General features: G+C 44.6%; 1 protein-coding gene across 3 annotated transcripts in view; it reads right to left on the bottom strand.

The window, feature by feature from the left end:
* APC (APC regulator of WNT signaling pathway) overlaps positions 1 to 20683 on the bottom strand; it is a 2693590-nt gene that overhangs the window by 2419041 nt on the left and 253866 nt on the right. The window lies entirely within an intron of this gene.

Below are 20683 nucleotides of genomic sequence, written 5' to 3'. Positions count from 1 at the left end.
CCTCCTTGAGGTCCAATGTTACCAGCCAAGACTCCTTGCCCAGCATGGGAAGAAGTTGCTGTAGAGTGAGCATCTTGAATTTTGGCAGTAGGAATGTGTTTAGGATGGAAAGATCCAAAATAGGTCTCCAATCTTTTCCCTTCCTTGCCCCCAGAAATAGCCTGGAATAAAAACCTTGACCTTGTTCGTGTGTAGGTACCTCTTGAATAGCTTTCATGTTTATAAGATCTGAAATTTGCTTTTGTGCCTCTGCCCTTTGATTGTGTGGCAGTTTTGGCATGCCTCTCATTTTTGGAAGGGTATGAAAATGGAATTTGTAGCCTCTGTTTATAATGTCCAGGATCCATTTGTCCTTTGTGACAACATGCCAATTTTTTGAGAATAGTGCCAGCTTTCCTCCTAAGGGGGCTGCCATTTGAGACCTGGTTGGCCTGCAAAGGGGAAAGGCATTGGGTTTGCTTTCTGAAAGATTGTGAGTTGTCCTCACCACCTCTTTGTGTAGGAGCTTGCCATTGTCTGCCTCTGTACGATCCTTGTGATTGTCCTCTGCCCCTCGGGCGCCTGTATCTGCCTCTTTGGGGTCTGTCTGTGGCAGGATAGGACCAGTTTTTGGAAGGCCAATTTCTACGAAAATGTGGGGGTTGAACCTGCAGAAATTCTTTCACAGTTTGCATTGATTTAGGATTTTCCTCCATTTTCCGTAATACTTCCTCAGCATTTGCCCCAAATAGTACATCCTTTTGAAGAGGGGCGTCTAGTAATTTAGCTTTGACATGATCAGGAAAGGCTTGTTCCTTGAGCCAGGCATGCCTACGTATGACTGAGCCTGTAACAGCAGCTCTACATGAGGCCTCTATTTATTTATTTATTTATTTATTTGCAGTTGGTTTACCAGGATAGTCCATTGGGCCATTTGAACCCGTTTTCAATGGAGTCCTGGGGAGAAAAGCTCCAATAGCACTATAGGTTACAATAGTTTAAAGATTATATTTATACAAAGGTTGCAGTTTTGAACAAGACCTTTACAATTTATACAGCAAACATTGCAAACATTGCAAGAAATACACACTATTGATGAGGTTGGAGTTAAAACTGACTGGCAATGGAACATTGCATTGTACAGCAGAGAGGCATTTCTTCTTAGGAATAGTTCATAGTTACAGTCTGATTCATTGTTTACAAAATGCATATAGTAGCAGCAGTCTGATGCAATATATAACTAACATATAAGTACTGTAATAAAAGTATATGGAGAGATAAATAGAAGGAGAAAGTTTTTAGAAGAGAATAAGATCAAGAGAGAAGTGAGAAAGAGAGAAAGAAGGAATCTAAGGCCTTGAATGAGGTGAGGAAGGGGTTTGTTTCCATAGAAGAATGTAACAGGAGTTTGATATAATTTGTTATGTGGGGAGAGAGCAGGAGCATTCCCATTGGGATATTAGGTGTGAGTGAAGAGATTTTTTATAAGAGTAATGGTTAGAAGTAGTACGAATGGAGGGTGGTAGGGAGTTCCAGAGACGTGCTTGTGCCTCTAGAGCATCAAAACCACATTGTAAGGTATGTTTACCCACTTGTTCTGCACTATGCATCAAATCCTGCAACTCCTTCAAGTCTGGTTGTTCAGGTTGTGACATTTTATTTTTCAATTGAGATAACAGAAACTGTTGGTATTTTAGCATATGAAACTGACAGAAAGGTGGGGAAAAAAGGTATATACCTCGGCTACCTTAACCATGAGGGCCTTAAACTAAGGATCTGGAATCTCTCTCGGAAGGCAATGGATTTTTGGCAATGGAAGCCTCAACTCCCTTGGGCCCCTGTGAGATGGTTTCTAGGTCAGCAGCATGGCTTTTGTAAAGAAATTGGTGCGAGTCAGGAATCCTGTAGTACCTGTCAGGCTTAACTGGAGCTGGAGGTAGAGAGTCCGGGTTAAGGCAGGCCTCCGAGTAAACATCATCTAGGATGTCCAAGACAGGAGGTATAGCCAGAGGCCTGTGCTGGGGTAACAAAAGAAATTCCCTGAGCCTTTTCTTGGAATCTGAATAATCCTGGCCTTCCCAGTGGAAGTGTTCCCTTAAGGTATGCAAAGTTTCCCCAAATGAGTAATCCTCAGGGGGGGATACAGAAGGAATAGACTCCTCTGCATCAGAGTCTTCAAAAGGGGAGTAAGACTGTTCCTAATCATCAGAGTGTTCTGAAATAATGGAGCCCTGATCAGAGGAGGGGGAATCTTCCTCCACTCTGGGCCTTTTGTACGGAGGTGGCTGAGAACCTCTGATTAGAGTAATTAAATCCTCAGCTATTTTAAGCATCTGTTTCTTAGGCATGGGGCCAGGAGATGGGCCCTGTGTAGCTGGTCTCTTAGGGTGCATGGTTGCTTTACACTTGGTGAAAGCCTTGATGGAGAAAGAAGAGGAAGGTCTGAAGACACCTTGCGTGGAGGTGGACCTGTCCACATTCTGTGTTTCAACGCCAAGAGTGGCTTCGGTATCCGTAGTCGGGGTGCGGGCCGAGGAGCCTGCGACCTCGGGTACAGGAGACACCGCCAAAGATGTGTCGTCGGTAACCAGGGGCTGCGTAGGCGCCTCACTGAGAACCGGACCACGTGTAGTCGGCTTTGGCGTGGTGTCGGTAGAGGCCGCGGACCTCGAGTGTCGGTCCTTGTCTTTGCATTTTTTAGACAAAACCGGAGTCGGAGTATCCGACGACATGGTATAGTTAAATGCTTTCCCAAATGCTGGGCGAACTCCGCCAGACGCTTAATAGTGCGTTTGTTGAATGTAGCACAAAAGTGACAGATCGAGACGTCGTGGTCTGGGCCTAAACAAGGTATACAGAGGGAATGGAAATCCTTATGCAGTATTTGCTTCCCACAAGAAATACAATTATTAACTTTGTCTGACATCGGTCTGAGGCAAGAAAAGTTTCCCCAACGGGGTACTTGGCTTTTAAGAAGACTTCGGTTTCCAAATTTTTCGTAATCTCAGGAGCTGGCCGACCGGCACTTGCGAACTGCTTCTGCTTCGGGCACCGCACGGCAAGAAAGACTGAAGAAAATGGCGTCGGCTGGTTCTTTTATACCCCTGTCGCACTGACGTCAGGGAAGAAGCGACGACAACCGACGCCGGACCTAGACTTTGGAATTCGGCCGACCGAGGACCCGCCCGACAGCAGGACAACCCATCTGTTATGACTGCAGCTGTATGCACGATGAACATCTGCAGCATCAAGAAAACATCAGTTTGGGACAAGAATGTGATGTGAAAGAACTTGAGCAAAAGGGAGTATATAACTATTTGACAATTGATGAAGGATCAACAATAAAACATGAACAAATGCAACTAAAACTTAATAAGGAGTATTTTCGAAGACTTAAATTAATCCTGAAAACACCATTGACATCTACGAACAAAATCTGAGCTGTAAATCAATTTGCTGTTCCTCTCCCAAGTTGAGTTGTAAAGGGATTGATTGGCCCCAAAACGTGCTGGATAGATTAGACAGGAAAACAAGAAGGATGCTTCATGCTCACCAGATGATTAATAAAAAAAAATCAGTGCATAACAAGATTATATATTCCCTGTTCTGAAGGAGGGATGGGCCTCCTTGAAATTGATTACATGTACAGATCTGCAATCGTGGGATGCACACACATCTGCTGACCTCACAAGACCCAAACGTACTGAAAGTTTTGAAACATGACTACAATAATTACTGGTTTGTTCCCATTGTTGTGAGAGAAGCAAACACTGTATTAAATGTCATTGTCAGTGAATGCATAAAGTGTGGCCTAGGCTTGGACAAATTAACTCGGACAAGGCTATGATGGCTGCTTCATAATGGCAAGCATCCAGTGTTCAGGCAAATATTCGTGAAAAGTATCCAAAAGCAGCCTTTACAAGGTTTAGTCTGTGAGATACACAGTGGATAGTCAGTTATCTGAATGATGATCCTGAAGTACGTAGTTGCTGTTGATGTTATAAAGAAGATTATTAATTTTTTCTGTGACAGTCCAAAACGAGGAGCATTGGTACCAAATATACCTGTTTTGTGTGAGACACGATGGACAGAGAAATATAAAATCCATTCATGGCTTTTGTCAGAAGTTTGCGAAAATATTTGGCTGCCTGGCTGATCTTCAGAAGAGCACTGCTGGTGAAACTAAACAAAATGCACATATGTTGCGCAGTGCTTGCTCTTCATGCACTTTCTTATTTCTTTTTTCATTATTGCAAATTACTCAACAGTTCTCGAACCCATTGCCCACATGTTGCAGTCTGTTCAACTTGATGTGTTACTCAGCCTTTACTATATCAACAGTCTCATTTGAAATAGAGCACCTTACGAATGACATTCTCAATAAGGCAAGATCACTAGCAGATAAAGCCATGAGTAATAACTGTTTATATGCACACCCTGAATAGACACCAACCTAGCTAACAAGAGGAAAAACAATGCTCCTACTTAAGAGTGAACCTGCAAGCTTCCCTAAAAATTATAGACCAATAACTTGCCTCCTGACAATGTATAAACTGTACACTGGAATTGATGCTGACAGAGTTTATAGTCATTTAGAAGAAAGCAATTATGGCAATAGAACAAAAGGGCAATAAAAGAAAGTCATATGCAACAATGATCATTTGTTCTTAAATAAAGTCATAGTGGAGAGAACTGTAAAACGGGCAAGAATCTATGTACAACATGGACTGACTACAAAAAACATTTGATAGTATCCCACATTCATGGATAAAAGAGCACTTAAAAATGTAGAAGATGCACACTACGCTGATCAACTACATGACAGTGACAGACCACTTTGCAATTAACCCACGATAAAGGACAAATTATTATTCCAAGGATAAAAATACAATGGGGAATACTACTCTGTCTTGCCCTATAATTTGGATTCTAGAAAGTAACAGTGTGTAGAGACCTCTCATCTTCTCTTTGTCAATGATTTAAAACCGTATAGCTCATCAGATGAGGAACTGAAAGCACAACTCCAAGTTGTCAAACATTTTTCAGATGATATAAGAATGTCAGTTAGTCTTTATAAATGTGCAAAAGCAGCTTTTAAAGCAGGAAAACTGCAGCACCAAGAAAACGTCAGTTTGGTACAACAATGTGATATAAAAGAACTTGAGCAAGAGGGAGTGTACAATTATTTGGGAATTGATAAAGGATCAACAATAAAAGATGAGAAAATGCGAATAAAACTTAGTAAGGAATACTTTAGAAGACTTAAATTAATTCTGAAAACAGCGTTAACATCTAGGAATCAAATTCATGCTGTAAATCAGTTTGCTCTTCCTGTCCTAACTTATTTTTGGAGTGTTTGACTGGCCTCAAAATGTGTTGGATAGATTAGATCGGAAAACAAGGATGCTTCATGCTCACCAAATGATTTATATAAAAAAAAAAAAAAAATAAATCGGTGCATACCAAGAGTATATATTCCCCATTCTAAAGAAGGGATGGGTCTCCTTGAAATTGATTACATGTACAGATCTGCATTTGTGGGACTCCACACATCTGCTAACCTCACAAGACCCAAATGTTTTGAAACATGAGGAGAATAAGTCTAAGATGACTTTCCTGCTTAGGCTAGCAGCAACATATGGGCGTCAAGCAAGAATAGAAATCAAAACACAAGTAGATAAAAACCAGGCAGCAACTGAATGTGCCAAAAAAAAAACAAAAGAATATAAGGTGAAGGACCAATTGAGAAGGCAAGGAATGTGGAAAATGCCTAAATATAATTGCAAGTATAGAAAACTTCTGTAAGAACCTCATGCTAATCAGGAACAAAAGCAGGAATGGTTAAGGAGAGGCGAATTCAAACCAAGAGATGAAAAGTTAATATTGGCAGTACAAGATAGTGGACTATGTACACATTCGTTTACAATGTACATTGAACATGTGGGAGAAACTGACAAATGTAGGTTTTGTAAAACAGAATTGTCCATGAGAGCTGAAATTTGTTTTTGTGCCTCTGCCCTTTGATTTTGTGGCAGGTTTGGCATGCCTCTCATTTCTGGAAGGGTGTGAAAGTGGAATCTGTAGCCTCTGTCTATAATGTCCAGGATCCATTTGTCTTTTGTGACAATATGCCAATTTTTTGAAAATAATGCCAGTTTTACGCCTAAAGGTGCTGCCATTAAAGCTTTGCTTGGCATGCAAAGGGGAAAGTCATTGTGTCTGCTTTCTGAATGACTGTGATCTATCCTCTCCACCTCTTGGTGTAGGTGCTTGTCATTGTCTGGCTCTAAATGATCCTTGAGATTGCCCTCTACCCCTCGGGCGCCTGTAACTACCTCTTTGAGGTCTGTCCGTGGCTGGAAAGGACCAATTTTTTGAAGGCCAGTCTCTGCTGAAACGTGGAGGTTGTACCTGTAGGAAATCTTTCACTGTTTGCATTGATCTTGCCTTTTCCTCCATTTTCTTTAGTACCTCCTCAGCTTTAACACCAAACAATACATCTTTTTGAAGAGGTGCATCTAGTAATTTAGCTTTGACATGACCTGGTAAGGTTTGCTCTTTCAGCCAAGCATGTCTACGTATGACAGACCCTGTAACAGCAGCTCTACATGAGGCCGCTAAAGCATCAAAACCACATTGCAAGGTATGTTTACCCACTTGCTCTGCACTATGCAACAAATCCTGCAACTCCTTTAAATCTGGTTGTTCAGGTTGTGTCATTTTGCTTTTCAACTGAGATAACAAAAACTGTTGATACTTTAACATATGGAACTGACAGTTTAATGCCCTCATGGTTAAAGTGGCCGAGGTGTATACCTTTTTCCCCACCTTTCTAAAGCTCTGGAATCTCTCTCTGAAGGTAATGGGTTTTTGGCAGTAGAGGCCTTAATTCCCTTGGGACCCTGTGAAATAGTTTCTGGGTCAGCAGCATGGCTTTTGTATAGGAATTGGTGTGAATCAGGAACCTGGTAATACCTGTCAGGTTTAACAGGAGCTGGAGGTAAAGAATCTGGGTTGAGGCTGGCTTCTGTGTACACATCATCTAATATATCCAAGACAGGAGGGATGGCCAGAGGCCTGTGCTGTGGAAGAAAGAGAAAATCCCTGAGCCTTTTCTTGGAATCTGAGTAATCTTGGCCTTCCCAGTGAAAGTGTTCCCTCAAGGTATGTAAGGTTTCCCCAAAAGAATAGTCCGCGGGGGGGGGGGGGACCAAGGGAATGGACTCCTCAGCATTAGAATCTTCAAAAGGGGAATATGAATATTCCTGGTCCTCAGAATGTTCTGAGGTAATAGAGGCTTGGTCTGAGGAAGGGTAGTCTTCCTCCAATCTGGGCCTTTTGTCCGAGGGGGGTTGAGAACCCCTGATAAGAGTAATCAAATCCTCAGCCATTTTGAGCATCGGGCCTTGAGAGGGGCTCTGTGGAGCTTGTCTTTTAGTTTTCATGGCTGCTTTAGATTTTGTGAAAGCCTTAATGGAAAAAGAGGAAGGCCTGAAGACACCTTGAGAGGTGGCAGGCCTGTCTAAACTCTGAGTTTCCCCGCCAAGAGTGGCGTCGGTATCTGTAGTCGGAGTGGGGGCCGAGCAGCCTGCGACCTCGGGCACAGAAGACACCGCTAAAAAAGCGTCATCGGTACTCAAGGGCTGCGTAGGCGCCTCGCTGAGAACCGGAGCACCTGTAGCCGGCTTTAGCGTGGTGTCAGTAGAAGTCGCGGACCTCGTATGTCGGTCCTTATCTTTGCGTCTTTTACTCAAAAAGTACAGTTTTGTACCTACCATAAATGTAGATGTCCGATAGGTATGCATCTGCAGTCATAACATATGGGTTGTCCTGCCTCAGGCAGCCCTTCGGTCGGCCGGATTCCAAAGTCTGGGTCTGGCCTCGGCTGATGTCGCACTTTCCCCGACGTCAGAGCTTCTGGGGTATAAAGGCATCAGCCGACGCCATTTTCCTCAGTGTTTCTTGCCCCAGATGCCCGGTGCCCTCTAGGAAGGCTAAATTTGGATAATGCTGAAAAGTTCCAAACAGTAGCAAATTATATATATATATATATATATATATATATATATATATATATATATATATATATACACACAAACAAACGAATACACCATAATAGATTCCCCCAGTTAGCTGAAAGAGGGGTAAGCACCCTAGGAAAACCACAGAGGGGAAGGAGGGTGGGTAATCCTGACTACAGATGCATACCTATCGGACATCTACATTTATGGTAGGTACAAAACTGTAGTATGTCCTTCAAGGATGCATCTGCAGTCATAACATATGGGTAGAATACCATAGCCAAACTGGGGAAGGAGGTACTAAGAGAAGGATGGTGTAGTTAAAATCCCCTGCAGAACTGCAGTTGCAAACCCTGCTTGGGATCTGGAGTATAAAGGTAGATTGTAATGCTTGGCAAATGTATGCACGGAGCTCCAAGTAGCAGCTTCTAAAATGTCCTTGGTAGCCACCCCTCGTAGGAAAGCTGTAGTGGTGGCTGTGGCCCTTGTGGAATGAGGCCTGATATTTTCAGGAGCTGTCTTTCCATGAAAGGAGTAGCAAAAACGAATGCAATTTCCTATCCATTTTGAAATTGTCTGTTTGGAAATTGCTCTTCCTTGCACCCCAGTTGCATATGCTACAAAAAGTTGGTCAGTTGTTCTGTTGGTTTTAGTTCTGTCCAGATAGTAGCGTAGCTGTCTGTGTATATCCAAGGTGTGCAAAAGTTTCTCTCCTTTGTTCTGTGGGTTAGGGAAGAAAGTAAGCAAATGAATAGCTTGGTTCAAGGATACCCTGGATACCACCTTTGGCATGAAAGTAGGATTGGTTCTCAGTGACACTCTATCCTGGTGGAAAATAAGAAAAGGCTGCACTGCCATTAATGCCTGTAACTCGGATACTCTTCTTGCTGAAGTGATTGCCAGAAAAAAAGCAGTTTTCCAAGATAGAAACTGTAGGTCTGCTGATGCTGCTGGTTCAAAAGGACTTAGTGTCAATTTCTCCAGCACAAAATTGAGATCCCATGCAGGTAGAGGGGGTCTCCTTGGAGGTTTAACATTTTTGATCCCTCTCAAAAATTGTCTGGGCAGAGGGTGAGAGAAGATAGGTGGATCCATATTGTATTCTGCTGAAATTGCTGAAGCATGAATCTTAATGGTGGAGTAAGACAGGCCATTGTGGAACAATTCTGTTAAGTACTCTAGGATGTGTGCTAGTTTGCCACTGAGACATCTTTGCCCTTTGATGTGCTCCAAATGAGGAATCTTTTCCATTTAGCTGAGTATGTCTTCCTTGTGGAAGGTCTGCGAGCCTCCAGGATAATGTCCTTCACCCTCTGAGATAAAACAGTTTGATTTGGTTTTAAGGAATTTTCCAGGCAGTTAGTTTCAGTGTTTTCAAGTTTGGATGCAGGGTCTTGAAATTGTTCTGCGTTAGAAGAAGAGGCCATAGGGGGAGAGGCCATGAGTTTGCCTGAGACATGCTTGTCAGTAGCGGATACCAGTGTTGCCTTGGCCAGTCCGGAGCTATTAGTATCACCTTTGGCTGTTCCTCCCTGATCTTCAGTAGGACCTTGTACATCAATGGGAGAGGTGGAAAGGCATATACTGTTAGGGCATTCCAGCTGAAAGAGAGAGAGTCCACCCTCCAGGCTTGTGGGTGGTATGTCCTTGAGCAGAATTTTTTCAGTTGGTGGTTGAGTGGGGAGGCGAACAGATCTATCTCTGGCACTCCCCATTTCTTTTTTATGAGTTTGAAGATGTCTGGATGCAGCATCCATTCGTGTGCATCCGTGGTAGTTCTGCTTAAACTGTCTGCTAGTGTATTTTCTTTTCCTGGTACGAATTTGGCCTGTAGCTGGATATTGAGATTCAGGCATAGGTTCCACAGATTCATTGCCATCCGGCATAGAGGGTAGGAATGTGTGCCTCCTTGTTTGTTTATGTACCACATGACCGTGGTGTCTGTCTGTCCTTATTAACAGATGTCCTTGCTGGAGGAATGGTTTGAATGCCTCGATTGCATGCCTCACTGCCAGCATTTCCTTTTGGTTTATGTGCATGCTTAGCTGCCCTTGAGGCCATAGGCCTTGGATGCATTTGTCCTCCATGTGTGCTCCCCATCCTTGGTCTGAGGCGTCCGTGGTGATGGTCTGCCTTGTTTTTGGTTTGTTGAAAGACAACCCTCTGTTGGACTGGCAGGCCTGAGCCCACCATAGGAATTCCTTTTGAAGGCATGGAATGATTGGTATCATGGTTTCTAGGCTGTGACTGTGTTGAGACCATACATTCCTTAGGTACCATTGCTATTTTCTCATATGCAGCCTGGCATGTGGAATTAAGATTATGCAGGATGCCATGTAACCCAGGGCCTGCAGGACTTTCCTTGCAGTAAGCTGAGTTTGTCTTGTTAAATTCATGAAATAATCTGGAAGTTGTTTTTGTTTTTCTTCTGTGAGAAAAGCCATCTGAGTGATTGTGTCCAGATCCGCACCCAAAAAGGTTATCCTTTGGGACGGCACTAGTCTTGACTTTTGGATGCTGACTGTGTATCCCAAGGCCTGTAGCAGGAGTATGACATAGGCCAAGTCCTTTAACAATTTTTTCTTGTTGTCCGCTTGTATTAGGCAGTCGTCCAGGTATGGATAAATTTGAATTCCCTGAAGTCTGCAATGTGCAATTACTGATGCCAGGCATTTTGTGAATACTCTGGGCGCAGTAGATAAGCCAAAGGGCAATGCTGAGAATTGATAATGCTCTGATCCTGCAAGAAATCTGAGGTGACTTCTGCAATCTGGTCGGATAGGGACGTGCAGGTATGCCTCCTTGAGATCTAGAGTCACCAGCCAAGACTCCTTGCCCAGCATGGGAAGAAGTTGCTGTAGGGTCAGCATTTTGAATTTTGGCACAATGAGGTAAGTGTTGAGCGGACAGGTCGAGAATAGGCCTCCATTGGTTTTCTTTTCTTGGTACCAGGAATAATCTGGAGTAAAATCCTTGGCCTTGTTCTGTAGATGGTACCCTTTCTATAGCTTTCATCTGTAGTAGTTTGCTGATTTGTCTTAAAGCCTCTGCCTTCTGGTTTGGTGGAAGGTTTGGCATTCCGCCCCTTTTTGGCAAAGTGTGGAAGTAAAACCTGTATCCTTTGTTTATTGTTTGCAATGTCCATGTATCCTTTGTAATGCAATGCCAGTTTTTGGAGAATAAAGCCAGCTTTCCGCCCAAGGGAGCTTCCAGTTGATCCCTGGAAGGCGGAATCAGAGTCAAGTCATTGGGTCTGTCCTGTGGTAGTGGTTGTAGTTGTAGCTGAGGCACTACCCCTCTGGTTGGCAGGTTGCCACTGACTGCCCCTGTAGGCACCTCTTGATTGACCTCTGCCTCTAGGGCGTCTGTTCCTGCCCCTCTGTGCTCTGGAGGTGTCTGGAAAGGACCAATTCCTTGCAGGCCAGTTTCTGTTGAACCTCGGAGGTTGGACCTGCAGGAATTCCTTTACTGTTTGCACAGATTTTGCTTTTTCTTCCACCTTCTTTAGAATCTCCTGTGCAGGGGAGCCAAATAAACTTTGTTTCTCCATTAGAGCATCGAGGAGTTTAGCCTTGACATGGTCTGGCAAAGATTGCTCCTTCAGCCATGCATGCCTACGAATTACTGCCCCAGTCATAGCTGATCTAAATGAAGCCTCCAGTGCATCATAGCCACATTTTAAAAAATGATTACTGACCTGCTGAGAGTTGTGTACCAAATCCTGAAGGGATTTATGGTCTAAAGGTTCAGGAGAAGAAAGCTTCTTATTCAGCTGATCTAACAAAAATTCTTGGTACTGTATCATATGGAATTGACAGTTTAATGCCCTGGCAGAAAGAGTAGCAGATGTATATACCTTTTTCCCCATCTCTCTAATGCTCTAGACTCTCTTTCAGAGGGTAGGGGATTCTTGGCAGTAGCAGCTGCAACCCCTTTAGGGCCCTGAGTAATAGTTTCTGGGTCTGCAGCATGGGCTTTATACAGGTGGAAATGAGAATCCGGGACCCTGTAATATCTGTCAGATTTGGCAGGGGCCGGGGGAAGAGAATCAGGTGCAGTACTGACATCATTGTACACATCATCCATTACGGTCAGAACAGGAGGTATGGCTAAGGGCCTATGCTGGGGCAAATGTAAAAAGGTCCTTAATCTTTTTCTAGAATCAGAGAAATCCTGACCCTGCCATTGAAAGTGCTCCCTCATGGAGTGTAAAGTCTCCCCAAAGGAAAATTCTTCTGGTGGGGAGGCCGAAGGAATAGAATCTTCTGCATCTGAATCCTCATAAGGCGAGTAGGCCCCTTCCTGATGGTCTGACAAATCAGATCCATCCAAGGAGTAATCTGAGGAGAGAGGTTCAGAGGGATCAGTCCTGGGCCTTTTGCCTGGAGGAGGTTGGGAGGCCCTGTCTGGGTGAGGTTGGGAACCCCTAATTAAGGAAATGAGGTCCTCAGCAAGACTGAGGATCTGAGAACTGGAGGAAGGCCTCTGGGAAGTAGATTTGGCAGGCAAAGTTTTTGAAAGTTTGGCAGCTTTTGCCCTGGAGAAGGCCTTAATAGACATAGAAGCTGGGGGCCTAGCTGCCCCACGTGCAGGAGTAGAAATGTCCAAAGGTATGGTGTCGGACAATTCTTGAGCACTAGCTTCGGTAGGGAATTCTGAGGCCGACTCTGCCTGGGCCTCTCTGGCCTCGGTAGTCGGAGGTATGGTTTCGGTAGTAGCAATAACCGAGGACTCGGTTTCAGCCGAAACCGAGACACTCGTGGCAGGCCTAGCCGTGGTTTCAGCCGAAACCGCGGGCCGTGAGAGTCGGTCCTTTTCCTTGCGTTTTTTGACCATATGCGAAGTCGGAGTCTCCGACGGCATTTTATAAGCAAAAGCGGTTCCAAAAAATTCCTCTGCAAAGTCCGACCGACGTCAAAGAGTCCGTCGGTTGAAGGAGGCACAGGCTAAACAAGCTGATACGTCGTGGTCTGGGCCTAAACAAGGAAGGCAGTAAGAATGGAAATCCTTATGAGGTATTTGTTTCCCACAAGTTAAACAATTATTCACTTTGTCTGACATCGGCTGAGGCAAGAAAGAGTCCCCAACGGGGTACTTAGCTTTTTTCGAAGTCTTCGGTAGCTGAAATCTCTGGATCTGACCGACCGGCACTTGCGAACAGCTTTTGCTTCGGGCACCGCGCGGCAAGAAAGACTCAGGAAAATGGCGTCGGCTGATGCCTTTATACCCCAGAAGCTCTGACATCGGGGAAAGTGCGACATCAGCCGAGGCCAGACCCAGACTTTGGAATCCGGCCGACCTAAGGGCTGCCTGAGGCAGGACAACCCATATGTTATGACTGCAGATGCATCCTTGAAGGACATCTGGAGTCAGAGTATCCGACGACATAATGTAATTAAATTTTTTACCAAAATAGTGTTGGGCGAACTCCGCCCGACGCTTAATAGTGCATTTGTTGAATCTAGCACAAAAACGACAGGCTGAGATGTCGTGGTCTGGGCCTAAGCAAGGAATGCAGAAGGAATGGAAATCCTTATGTGGTATTTGCTTCCCACATGAAATGCAATTATTAACTTTGTCTGACATCGGTCTGAGGCAAGAAAAGTTTCCCCAACGGGGTACTTAGCTTTCAAGAAGACTTCGGCTGAAAAATTTTCATAAATCTCAGGAGCTGGCTGACCGGCACTTGCAAACTGCTTCTGCTTCGGGCACCGTGCGGCAAGAAAGACTGAAGAAAATGGCATCGGCTGGTTCTTTTATACCCCTGCCGCACTGACGTCAGGGAAGAAGCGACGACAACCGACGCCGGACCTAGACTTTGGAATTCGGCCGACCGAAGACCCGCCTGACGGCAGGATAACCCATCTGTTATGACTGCAGCTGTATGCACGATGAACATCCTCACAAGACCCAAATGGTTTTGAAACATGAGGAGAATAAGTCTAAGATGACTTTCCTGCTTAGGCTAGCAGAAACATATGGGCGTCAAGCAAGAATAGAAATCAAAACACAAGTAGATAAAAACCAGGCAGCAACTGAATGTGCCAAAAAAAACAAAAGAATATAAGGTGAAGGACCAATTGAGAAGGCAAGGAATGTGGAAAATGCATAAATATAATTGCAAGTATAGAAAACTTCTGTAAGAACCTCATGCTAATCAGGAACAAAAGCAGGAATGGTTGAGGAGAGGCGAATTTAAACAAAGAGATGAAAAGTTAATATTGGCAGTACAAGACAGTGGACTATGTACACATTCGTTTACAATGTACATTGAACATGTGGGAGAAACAGACAAATGTAGGTTTTGTAAAACAGAATTGGAAACATTTGCACACCTCGTTGCTGGTTTCGACACACTAATGGCAGAAGGACTGTATGCAGAAAAGCATAATATGTGGCAATACTGTTACACTGGGGATTGTGCAAACATTATGGTATTGAAGTGGCAGAAAAAAGTACAGTTTTGTACCTAATGTAAATGTAGATGTCCGATAGGTATGCATCTGCAGTCATCACATATGGGTTGTCCTGCCTCAGGCAGCCCTTCGGTCGGCCGGATTCCAAAGTCTGGGTCTGGCCTCGGCTGATGTCGCACTTTCCCCGACGTCAGAGTGCCTGGGGTATAAAAGCATCAGCCGACGCCATCTTCCTCAGTTTTTCTTGCCCCAGATGCCAGGTGCCCTCTATGAAGGCTAAATTTGGATAAATGCAATAAAATTCCAAACATTTGCAAAAAAATATATATATAGACATGTATATACAAACAAATAACACCATAATAGATTCCCCCAGCTAGCTAAAAGGGGGGGTAAGCACCCTAGGAATACCACAGAGGGGTAGGAGGGAGGGTAAAACTGACTTCAGATGCATACCTATCGGACATCTACATTTATGGTAGGTACAAAACTGTACTAGGTCCTTCAAGGATGCATCTGCAGTCATCACATATGGGTAGAATACCATAGCCAAACTGGGGGAGGAGGTACTAAATGAAGGATGGTGTAGTTAAGATACCCTGCAGGACTGCCGTAGCAAACCCTGCTCTGGATCTGGAGTATAAAGGCAAATTGTAATGCTTGGCAAATGTATGCACGGAGCTCCATGTAGCAGCGTCTAAAATGTCCTTGGTAGCCACCCCTCTTAGGAAGGCTGTGGTGGTGGCTGTGGCTCTCGTGGAATGAGGTCTAATGCTAGCTGGCACAGTCTTTCCATGAAAGGAGTAACAAAAACGAATGCAATTTCCTATCCATTTGGAAATTGTTTGTTTGGAAATTGCTTTTCCTTGTACCCCAGCAGCATATGCTACAAACAACTGGTCAGTCTTTCTGTAACTTTTAGTTCTGTCCAAGTAGTAGCGTAGTTGTCTGTGTATGTCCAGGGTGTGCAGAAGTCTTTCCCCTTTATTTTGGGCTGTGGGAAGAATGTAGGCAAGTGAATAGCTTGGTTCAAAGATACCCTGGATACCACCTTTGGCATGAATGTAGGATTGGTCCTCAAAGAAACTCTGTCCTGATGAAAGATAAGGAAAGGCTGCACCGCCATTAAAGCTTGTAGCTCAGATACTCTTCTTGCCGAGGTTGTGGCCAGAAGGAAGGCAGTTTTCCAAGACATAAACTGTACATCTGCCGATGCTGCTGGTTCGAAGGGAGGAAGTGTTAGTTTTTCCAACACGAAATTCAGGTCCCAAGTAGGTAGAGGTGGTTTCCTTGGAGGATTAATGTTTTTGATTTCTCTTAGAAACTGTCTTAGTAGAGGGTGTGAGAAGACAGGTGGATTTAGATTGTATTCTGCTGAGATTGCTGAGGCATGTATCTTGATGGAAGAGTAAGACAGGCCACTGTGGGACAATTCTGCCAAGTATTCCAATATGTATGCCATATTCATCACAGTCACATCTAGGCCCTTTGCTGTGTTCCAGGTGTGAAATCTTTTCCATTTTGCTGTCTATGCCTTCCTTGTGGAAGGTCGGCGAGCTTCCATAATAATATCCTTCACTCTCTGGGATAGGTTATCCTGAGTGGGAGTCATGGTATTCTCCAGGCAGTTAGCTGCAAGGCTTTCAGGTTGGAGTGTAGAGTCCTGAAATTGTGCTGCGTCAGTAGAAGTGGCCATAAGGGGAGAGGCCATGGTTTTGTCTGTGACAAGCTCTTTAACAGTGGGTACCAGTGCTGTCTTGGCCAGTTTGGGGCTATCAGGATTACTCTGGGCTGCTCTGTCCTGATCTTCAGTAGGACCTTGGTCATTAGTGGAAGAGGTGGGAAAGCATACACTGTTAGAGCTTTCCAGCTGAAAGAGAGAGCGTCCACCTTCCAAGCTTGTGGGTGGGTATGTCCTTGAGCAGAATTTCTTCAGTTGATGATTTAGGGGGGAAGCAAACATGTCTATTTCCGGCCTTCCCCATGATTGTGTGATTTGCAAGAAGATGTCTGGGTGCAGCATCCATTCGTGTGCATCCATGGTAGTTCTGCTTAAGCTGTCTGCCAGTGTATTGTCTTTCCCTGGCACGAACTGGGACTGTAGCTGTATGTTGAGTTTCAATGCCAGTTCCCATAGGTTCATTGTCAGTCTGCAAAGAGGGTAGGAATGGGTGCCTCCTTGCTTGTTTATGTACCACATAACTGTGGTGTTGTCTATCCTTATGAGCAGGTGGCCTTGGTGAAGGAAAGGTTTGAAGGCCTCGATTGCGTGCATCACTGCCAGCAATTCCTTTTGGTTTATGTGCATGTGCAGCTCTCTTTGCGACCATAGCCCTTGTATACATCTGTCCTCCATGTGCACTCCCCAACCTTGTTTTGAAGCGTCTGTGGTGATGGTTTGGTTGGCTCTTGGCTTGCTGAAGGGCAACCCGCTGTTCAACTGGCAGGCTTGAGCCCACCACTGGAATTCCTTTTGAAGGCAAGGAATGAGTGGGATCAGAGCTTCCAAGCTGTGACTGTGCTGAGTCCATAAACGTCTTAGGTACCATTGTAATTTCCTCGTATGAAGCCTTGCTTGTGGGATCAGAAGAATGCAAGAGGCCATGTAACCCAGGGCCTGCAGGATTTTCCTTGCAGTCATCTGAGTTTGTCTTGTGAGATTCTGAAAGTAAACTGGTAGCTGTTCTTTTTCTTCTGTGAGAAAAGCCATCTGGGTGGTTGTGTCTAGATCCGCACCCAGGAATGTTATTCTTTGGGATGGAACCAGTCTTGATTTGTGGATGTTGACTGTATATCCCAAGGCCTGTAACAGGTGAATGGCAAAGTCCAAGTCCTTTAACAAAGTTTGCTTGCTGTCCGCTTGTATTAGGCAGTCGTCCAGATAAGGGTAGATTTGAATCCCCTGAAGTCTGCAGTGTGCAATTACTGATGCCAGGCATTTCGTGAATACTCTGGGCGCAGTAGATAAGCCAAAGGGCAATGCTGAGAATTGATAATGCTCTGACCCTGCAAGAAATCTGAGGTGTCTTCTGCAGCTTTGTCGAATAGGGACATGCAGGTATGCCTCCTTGAGGTCTAGAGTCACCAGCCAAGACCCCTTGCCCAGCATGGGAAGGAGTTGCTGTAGAGTCAGCATTTTGAATTTTGGCACAATGAGGTACGTATTCAGTGCGGACAAGTCGAGAATAGGCCTCCATTGATTTTCTTTTCTTGGAACAAGGAATAATCTTGAGTAAAATCCCTGGCCTTGTTCTGAAAGAGGTACCTTTTCTATGGCTTTCATTTGCAGTAAGTTGGTAATTTGCTTCAAAGCCTCTGCCCTCTGATTTGGTGGCAGGTTTGGCATGCCTTTTCTTTTTGGCAAAGAGTGGAAATGGAACCTGTATCCTTTGTCTATTATTTGTAGTGTCCATGTGTCCCCTGTAATGCTGTGCCAATTTTTTGAGAATAAAGAATGTTTTCCGCCCAAAGGTGCTTCTAATTGAGCCCTGGTCGGCGGAGTCAAAATAAAGTCATTGAGTCTGTCCTGGTGTAGCAGTTGTAGTTCCTGCACTACCTCTCGGGTTGGGAGGCTGCCACTGATGGCCTCTGTAGGAGCCTCTAGCTTGCCCTCTACCTCTGGCACGTCTATTCCTGCCTCTGAGATCTGTCTGAGTCCGGAAAGGACCAATTCCTAGTAGGCCAATTTCTGCTGAATCTCGGTGGTTGGACTTGCAAAAAGTCCTTAACTGTTTGCACAGATTTTGCCTTTTCTTCAAATTTCTTTAAAACCTCTTGAGCCGTGGAACCAAATAATTTTCGCTTTTCCATAGGAGCATCCAAAAGCTTAGCTTTAACATGGTCTGGCAGAGATTGTTCCTTCAGCCAGGCATGCCTACGTATAACTGCACCTGTCATAGCTGATCTACATGAAGCTTCCAATGCATCATAACCACACTGCAAGAAATGGTTACTGACCTGCTGGGAATTATGCACCAGATCCTGAAGGGATTTACGATCAAGGGGTTCAGAAGAGGACAGTTTCTTATGCAATTCATCTAGTAAATACTCTTGATACTGTATCATATGGAATTGACAGTTTATTGCCCTCATGGAAAGAGTTGCAGAAGTATACACTTTCTTACCCCATCTCTCTAATGCTCTGGACTCCCTTTCAGAGGGTAGAGGATTTTTAGCAGTGGCAGCTGCAACCCCTTTAGGGCCCTGAGAAATAGTTTCAGAGTCAGCAGAGTGGGCCTTGTACAGGTGAAAATGAGAGTCCGGGACCCTGTAGTACCTATCAGGTTAGGAGCCGGAACGAGAGAGAGTCAGGAGCAGTACAAGCATCTGAGTAAACATCATCAATTACATTCAAAACAGGAGGTATAGCTAAGGGCCTGTGCAGAGGTAAATGTAAAAAGCTCCTTAATCTCTTTCTGGAATCAGAGAATTCCTGACCATGCCATTAAAAGTGTTCTCTCATAGTGTGTAATGTTTCTCCAAATGAAAACTCTTCAGGAGGGGAGGCCGAGGGAATAGATTCTTAAGCATCAGAATCCTCGTAGGCTGAATAAGCCTCCTCCTGGTGGTCTGACAGAGCAGAGCCATCCGTGGACTCATCTGAGGACTGTGGATCAGAGGGCTCAAACCCTGGGCCTTTTGTCTGGAGGAGGTTGAGAACCCCTGTCCGGATGAGGTTGGGAGCCCCTAATTAATGAAATCAGATCCTCTGCTAGGGTAAGAATCTGAGAGCTAGAAGAAGGTCTCTGAGAGGTAACTCTGGGAGGCAAAGCCTTAGAAAGTTTAGCCGCCTTAGCCCTAGAGAAAGCCTTAATGGACATGGAAGCAGGGGTCTGGCTGCACCACGTGCAGGAGTAGACTTATCTAAAGTAATGGTGTCGGAAGGTTCCTGGACACCGGTATCAGTAGGTAATTCAATGACCGACTCGGCCGGGGCCTCCAGGGCCGAGGTAGTCGGTTGTGCGGTTTCGGTAGTCGGAAGTACCAAGGACTCAGTTTCAGCCGAAACCATGGCCCGCGTGTGTCGGTCCTTGTCCTTCCGTTTTTTGACTAAATACGAAATCAGAGTCTCCGACGGCATTATATAAGCAAAACTAGCCCCAAAAAACTCCTCTGCAAACTCCGACCGACATCTAAGAGTTCGTCGGTTGAAGGAAGCACAGGCTGAACAGGCCGAGACGTCGTGGTCTGGGCCTAGGCAGGGGAGGCAGTAAGAGTGGAAATCCTTATGAGGTATTTGTTTCCCACAGGTTAAACAATTATTAACTTTATCTGACATCGGCTGAGGCAAGAAAGAGTCCCCAACGGGGTACTTAGCTTTTTCGAAGTCTTCGGTAGCTGAATCACAGGAGCTGACTGACCGGCACTTGCGAACTGCTTCTGCTTCAGGCACCACGCGGCAAGAAAGACTGAGGAAGATGGCGTTGGCTGATGCTTTTATACCCCAGGCGCTCTGACGTCGGGGAAAGTGCGACATCAGCCGAGGCCAGACCCAGACTTTGGAATCCGGCCGACCGAAGGGCTGCCTGAGGCAGGACAACCCATATGTGATGACTGCAGATGCATCCTTGAAGGACATCACTGGAAACATGAACCACAAAGCATAATAGAAAAAGATGAATCCTACATCACATGGGATCATCCATTACCAACAGTTCAAAAGACAGATGCTATAAAACCGGATATAGTGGTCCAAGAGAAGAAGAAAAAAGTAGCATTGATCACTGAAGTCCCCACAGCCACTGACTACAGTGTGTTGCGTACACAGACATAAACTCATAAAATATCAGGATTTGCAGAGAGAAATGAGAGCAACATGGAAGAAAGATACCCAGATCAGAGAGTTCCAATAGCAGTAGGAGCAACAGCTCTTTTAAAGAATCTACAGTCAAATTTAGATATGCTACCAATACATGTAACTCCATACGAATTGCAGGAGAAGTCATTACCGGGTACGTTGCGGGTGCTGTGAAGAGCACTTTTGGCTGACATCAATGACTGAAACAGTACTGATTTCATGAACTTTGACTTAGGAATGGGGTACATTCCTGTAACAATATAAGAAACCCAAAAGATTTGTTCTATCCACTTTCTAAGGAGGTAGGGGGATTTACATGTCATACCTCTCAACTGTACAGATTTTCACAAAACGTCCAGATTTCTGCTTTATATTTTTGGTCTGTTCCTCATAAAAATTCTGTATTTTTTTATGAAATCACTAGGATGAGCCAAGGATTTAAGTTAATAAATAATGACATACATTTCTGT

The sequence above is a fragment of the Protopterus annectens genome, chromosome 2.part2 (assembly GCF_019279795.1).
Source record: "Protopterus annectens isolate FY-2018-M chromosome 2.part2, PAN1.0, whole genome shotgun sequence".
Classification (NCBI taxonomy): Eukaryota; Metazoa; Chordata; order Ceratodontiformes; family Protopteridae; genus Protopterus; species Protopterus annectens.
The sequence above is the reverse complement of the archived record's forward strand: the minus strand, read 5'-3'. Positions and strand labels throughout refer to the sequence as shown.